The following is a 6,942-nucleotide window of genomic DNA, read 5'->3' on the forward strand; positions in this document are numbered from 1 at the left end:
ACTTTATTCATAAAATATCTTCAACCACATTCAAAACCATTTCAAAAACAACATTACAAGGGTACAATCCAGGTTAAACTTTTACAAAATGTATCACCAGGTGCATCAGTACAAACAATATTACAGTCATTTACAGCCTTTCATTTTGATCTGTACAGCCCGAGGGGCTCCAAACAGTTCCCAGTCTCTCGGTGCGCTGTGGTAGAAAGGTCTTAGACAGCGACCCTTCCCCATTGCGCCTTTGCGGCAGCTGCCCCAAGCTTTAGTGCGTCCCTCAGCACGTAGTCCTGGACTTTGGATTGTGCCAGTCCGCAACAATCGGTCGGGGACAACTCTTTGTGTGGAAGACCAACAAGTTTCGGGCAGACCAAAGCGCCTCTTTCACCGAGTTGATGATCCTCCAGCTGCAGTCGATGTTTGTCTCGGTGTGTGTCCCTGGGAACAGCCCGTAGAGCACAGAGTCCTGTGTCACAGAACTGCTCGGGATGAACCTCGACAGCAACCACTGCATCTCTCTCCAGACTTTCTTTGCAAAGGCACAATCCACAAGGAGGTGAACAACGGTCTCTTCCCCACCACAGCCACCTCGAGGGCAACGTGCAGAGGGGGTGAGCCTCCTGGCGTGTAGGAAGGATCTGACGGGGAGGGCCTTTCTCACCACCAGCCAAGCTACGTCTTGGTGCTTGTTGGAAAGTTCTGGCGATGAGGCATTCTGCCAAATGACTTTGACAGTCTGCTCGGGGAACCATCCCACAGGGTCCACCCTCTCCTTATCCCTCAGGGCCTCTAGGACGTTACGTGCTGACCACTGCCTGATGGACTTTTGGTCAAAGGTGTTTTACTGCATAAATTTTTCCACCAGGGACAGGTGGTACGGCACGGTCCAACTACTTGGAGCGTTCCGCGGCAGCGTGGCCAGACCCATCCTTCGCAACACCGGGGACAGGTAGAACCTCAGCACGTAGTGACACTTGGTGTTTGCGTACTGAGGGTCTACGCACCGCTTGATGCAGCCGCACACAAAGGTGGCCATCAGTATGAGGGCGATGTTGGGCACGTTTTTTCCCCCTTTATCTAGAGGCTTGTACATCGCGTCCCTGCGGACACGATCCATTTTCGACCTCCAGATAAAGCGGAAGATGGCTCGAGTGATCGCCGTCGCGCAGGAGTCTGGAATGGGCCAGACCTGCAACAGCGAGAGTACCTCGCACCTGATGACCAGGTTCTTACCCGCAATGGAGAGGGAGCGTCGCTCCCACATGCCCAGTTTCCTTTTCACCATAGCCACTCGCTCCTTCCAGTTTCTAACGCATGCCCCGGTCCCTCCGAACCATATCCCCAGCACCTTCAGGCCGTCAGCCCTGACAGTGAAGGGGACAAAGGATCGGTCAGCCCAGTTCCCAAAGAACATGGCCTCGCTCTTCCCACGATTTACCTTGGCTCCCGAGGCCAGTTCGAACTGGTCGCAGATGTGCATCAGTCTGCGCACCGACAGCGGATCCGAGCAGAAGACGGCGACGTCGTCCATGTACAGGGAGGCTTTTACCTGAGTGCCTCCACTGCCTGGGATCGTCACTCCTCTTATGCCCGGATCCTTCCTGATGGACTCGGCAAAGGGTTCTATGCAACACACGAAAAGGACAGGCGAGAGAGGGCAGCCCTGCCTGACTCCAGATTTAATCGGAAAGCTATCTGTTTCCCACCCATTGATTCAGACTGCGCTACTGATGTTAGTGTAGAGCAGTTGGATCCAATTTCGAATTCCCTCCCCAAAGCCCATTTTGGAGAGCACATCCCCCATGTAGGTGTGCGATATTCTGTCAAAGGCCTTCTCCTGATCCAAGCTGATGAGGCAGGTATCCACACCCCTGTCCTGTACATAGGCAATCGTATCCCTGAGCAGCGCCAGGCTGTCAGAGATCTTCCTGCCCGGCACAGAGCAGGTCTGGTCAGGGTGAATCACCAATTCCAGAGCGGATTTGACCCGATTGGCGATGACCTTGGACAGAATCTTATAGTCCACATTCAACAGTGAAATGGGTCGCCAATTTCTAATTTCCTCCCTTTCCCCCTTGTGCTTGTAGATGAGGGTGATGATGCCTTTCCTCATGGATTCTGACATGCTGCCGGCCAGGAGCATACTCTCGTACACTTCTAGCAGGTCTGGGCCGATCAAGTCCCACAGAGCCGAATACAACTCCGCCGGCAAGCCGTCGCTTCCGGGGGTTTTACTCTTCTCGAAGGACTCGAGGGCCTTAGTCAGTTCATCAGGAGTTAGCGGTTTGTCTAGGCTCTCCCGCGTACTGTGGTCTAAGACCTCCGTGATAGAGGACAGGAAGGACTGGGAGGCCGTGCTGTCCGTGGGCTTCACGTCATACAATCCGGCATAAAAGGATTTGCTGATCCTCAGAATGTCGGACCGTGATGACTTTACTGAGCCGTCTTCTTCCTTCAGGCTGCTGATCACAGAGCGCTCTCTGTGTACCTTTTGGAAGAAGAAACGTGAGCACGTCTCATCCTGCTCCACGGAGCGGACCCTGGAACGGAAGATGATCTTGGAGGCCTCCGAGGCAAAGTGCGAGGCTTGCTGGCCCTTCATCTCTTGGAGCTCCTCCTTGACATCGACCCCATCGACTGCAGCCGGAGCAGATTCTGCATCTTTTTCTGGAGTCGGGACATTTCCCTCTGTTCCTTTCTAGCTTTCTGGGTGCCTTTGAGGATGAAAAACCTCTTGATGCTTCCCTTGATCACTTCCCACCAGTGTGTCAGGGACTCAAAGAGGGGTTTCACGGTTCTCCAACCTTTGTAATCCCTCTTGAGCTCCTCAATGTTCTCTGGGGTCAGCAGTTGCACATTTAGCTTCCATGCCCCCCTGCCCACCCTCAGGTCCTTCTCCATGTGGCAGTCCGCCAGTAGGAGGCAGTGGTCAGAGAAGAACACCGGCTTGACCTCGGTGGATCTGACTGTGAATGCACGGGACACAAACAGGAAGTCTATCCTGGAACGAATGGACCCGTCTGGCCGCGACCAGGTGTATCTACGCTGCGCTCCGTCTGCAGGGTTGCTGAAGACGTCGTGCAGCTTGGCATCCTTAACTGTTTCCATCAGGGATCTGGACGTAGCGTCCAATCTGCTTCCGGCCCTGCCGGATCGTCCAGCCGCATCGATGATGCAGTTGAAGTCCCCGCCCAGAATGACCGGCCTGGAGGTCGCCAGCAGCAGTGGGAGCTGCTGAAAAACCTCCAGCCGCTCAGCCCCTTGTGCCGGGCCATACACGTTAATTAACCGGAGTGGAGCGTTCTTGTACATTACGTCTGCTACGAGGAGTCGCCCGCCCACCACCTCCTTGACCTCGGAGACGGTGAAGTTGCCTCCCCGCAGCAGAATACCCAGGCCGGAGGAACGAGAGTCGTTTCCGCCCGACCAGATCGATGGCCCGTGGGACCACCATCGTGACCATTGCCTGTAGGAGCTGAGGTGCGGTATCGCACACTCCTGCAGAAACAACAGGTCAGCTTTGACCTTGGCTAGGTAGTCCAAGGTCGCAACACATCGCGTAGTAGATTTAATGCTACGCACATTTATGGATACAATCTTTAAACCCATTTTAAAGCATTTATTCTCCTACCAAACCCACTGTCTCTGAGAGTCCCAGACCTTTAGTCTGCTCCTTCATACCCGTAGTGAGCTCAAATTCCTTCACTTTGGATGGGCTGAGGTAGATCTCCTTGGCCGTGTTCTGCTCCGGTGGCATCTGGAGGTTCACGTAGAGAGCGGGTTTTGAGATGACCTTTGCTGGAGAAGCTTCTCCAAAACTCACCCCCTCTGGGGGGTTGCTGTTCCCGGCTTCCTGGAGCCGGGGTGCGATGATTGCCTCACTGCTCCCAGATTCCAGGGGCTGTGGTGCACTGGCCTCCTCAGGTTGCAGGCAAAGTTGGGGTGCGCTGGTCTCCTTGTTGTCTCCAATTTTCTGGAGCTCGGGTGTCTCGTCCTCCAACGCCCTGGAGCTTTGCCGCCTCTTCTGTCGGTGCCGCTCTGGCACTTCATCATCCGAAGAGCTGCTGCCCTTGTCATCCGTGTCGGATGGGAGACGCCTCTTGCCGCTTCTCTGGGAAACGCCTTTGCTTCTTCTTCGCTCCCTCTTACTTTTCTTGTTCTTCACCGTCCGCCACTCCCCCTGCTGCTTTTCCACTGCTGCCTCCTCCTCCATTGATTCGCTGTCCTGAGGACTGGTAGGTTCAGGGGGTAGTGCTGTTGGTTGGCTCTCTGTTGCCTCAATCTCTTTCTCCACCTTGTCTCTCTCTGTGTCCTCCTTTGTCCCGTTGAGCTCCCTGGGGGCCTTGGTGGTTGGAGTGACACGGAACCTTTCTTCTGCTTCCCCCTGGTCGGCTTTGGCTGCCTGTGCGTAAGTACGGCAGCGTTTGGGGCATTTCCTGTAGAGGTGACTTGCCTCGCCACACAGGTTGCAGCACTTGGCCTGTTTGCAGTCTTTTGTCTGGTGCCCTTCCTGTTTGCAGATCTTGCAGAGGGAGGCGCTGCAGTTGGCCGCCACATGACCAGCCTTGCCGCATGAGCGACAATGCTTGGGTTGCCCAGCGTAGACCAGGTAGCCCCGGTTTCCCCCGATAGCGAAACTGGAGGGAGGGTGGAAAATGGCTCCCTTACCATCGGTCTTTAGCGTGACCTTAAACAGGCGTTTGCCTGTCCAGATCCCCAAGTCGTCTCGAATCTCGGTGCCGCTCCCCACCTTATCGAAGTACCTGGTGAGGAAGGTGACCACGTCGGCGACAGGGACGAAGGGGTTGTACACATGCACCATCACCTCACGTTCCCGTTGCAACGGCAGAGAAAAGTGCGGCTCCGCCGTCAGGATCTTCATCTCCGGCAGGTCTCTCTTCTCCTCGAACACCCTCAGGAGCCGGACGCAGTCTGCCACCCGCTTGAACGTCACGTCAAAATAACCGCCTTTGCGGGAGTCGTGCAGGGTGAAGATCTCCGTAGCTTGGAAGTCGCACGCCTTCAACAGGATCCTCCTGGTGAAGAAGCCCCGATCCATAGGTGATCCTCCTTCGCTGTGGTTCACCGTGACTCGGACGGTGATAGGTAGCCCACGGTATGGATTTGGATTGCGATTGGTTATCGCCCTTCCATCCCGACCTTGCCTTGGCAGGACCATGGTGTCGCCCCTGCAACACTTGATGTTAGCCAAAAGGCCGAGAAGCGATGAGAAAGAAAGAAAGTTGTGTTTTGAAAGATGTGCATGTTGAAAAGTAAAGAAAGCAGATGTTTGTAAGAAAACTATTTTTAGCATTGAAAATCCCCTGGAAAGGGGTGGTGCACCATTCCCAGAGATACTGCAATACCGGGTCGATGCGTGGAGTGGACGGAGCAAGCCCCTATTCCATCTCCCTGCTCCAAAAATCAATTTAATATATGGTCCCCAGATAAGGGACGTATCAGATATTAAACTGATTTTTTTTTTTTTGTAAAAATATACTTTATTCATAAAATATCTTCAATCACATTCCAAACCATTTCAAAAACAACATTACAAGGGTACAATCCAGGTTAAACTTTTACAAAATGTATCACCAGGTGCGTCAGTACAAACAATATTACAATCATTTACAGCCTTTCATTTTGATCTGTACAGCCCGAGGGGCTCTAAACAGTTCCCAGTCTCTCGGTGCGCTGTGGCAGAAAGGTCTTAGACAGCGACCCTTCCCCATTGCGCCTTTGCGGCAGCTGCCCCAAGCTTTAGTGCGTCCCTCAGCACGTAGTCCTGGACTTTGGATTGTGCCAGTCCGCAACAATCGGTCGGGGACAACTCTTTGTGCTGGAAGACCAACAAGTTTCGGGCAGACCAAAGCGCGTCTTTCACCGAGTTGATGATCCTCCAGCTGCAGTCGATGTTTGTCTCGGTGTGTGTCCCTGGGAACAGCCCGTAGAGCACAGAGTCCTGTGTCACAGAACTGCTCGGGATGAACCTCGACAGCAACCACTGCATCTCTCTCCAGACTTTCTTTGCAAAGGCACAATCCACAAGGAGGTGGACAACGGTCTCTTCCCCACCACAGCCACCTCGAGGGCAACGTGCAGAGGGGGTGAGCTTCCTGGCGTGTAGGAAGGATCTGACGGGGAGGGCCTTTCTCACCACCAGCCAAGCTACGTCTTGGTGCTTGTTGGAAAGTTCTGGCGATGAGGCATTCTGCCAAATGACTTTGACAGTCTGCTCGGGGAACCATCCCACAGGGTCCACCCTCTCCTTATCCCTCAGGGCCTCTAGGACGTTACGTGCTGACCACTGCCTGATGGACTTGTGGTCAAAGGTGTTTTTCTGCATAAATTTTTCCACCAGGGACAGGTGGTACGGCACGGTCCAACTACTTGGAGCGTTCCGCGGCAGCGTGGCCAGACCCATCCTTCGCAACACCGGGGACAGGTAGAACCTCAGCACGTAGTGACACTTGGTGTTTGCGTACTGAGGGTCTACGCACCGCTTGATGCAGCCGCACACAAAGGTGGCCATCAGTATGAGGGCGATGTTGGGCACGTTTTTTCCCCCTTTATCTAGAGGCTTGTACATCGCGTCCCTGCGGACACGATCCATTTTCGACCTCCAGATAAAGCGGAAGATGGCTCGAGTGATCGCCGTCGCGCAGGAGTGTGGAATGGGCCAGACCTGCGCCACGTACAGCAACAGCGAGAGTACCTCACACCTGATGACCAGGTTCTTACCCGCAATGGAGAGGGAGCGTCGCTCCCACATGCCCAGTTTCCTCTTCACCATAGCCACTCGCTCCTTCCAGTTTCTAACGCATGCCCCGGTCCCTCCGAACCATATCCCCAGCACCTTCAGGCCGTCAGCCCTGACAGTGAAGGGGACAAAGGATCGGTCAGCCCAGTTCCCAAAGAACATGGCCTCGCTCTTCCCACGATTTA

The 6,942-nt window shown here is 54.3% G+C and overlaps 1 pseudogene; it reads right to left on the bottom strand.

Annotated features, from left to right (window-relative positions):
* Window positions 1-5,329: 5,329 nt before the first annotated feature.
* LOC144675812 (U2 spliceosomal RNA) lies at window positions 5,330-5,495 on the bottom strand (annotated as a pseudogene).
* Between the last annotated feature and the right edge of the window lie 1,447 nt (window positions 5,496-6,942).

This window comes from Cetorhinus maximus, unplaced genomic scaffold (assembly GCF_964194155.1).
Source record: "Cetorhinus maximus unplaced genomic scaffold, sCetMax3.hap1.1 HAP1_SCAFFOLD_1165, whole genome shotgun sequence".
NCBI lineage: Eukaryota > Metazoa > Chordata > Chondrichthyes > Lamniformes > Cetorhinidae > Cetorhinus > Cetorhinus maximus.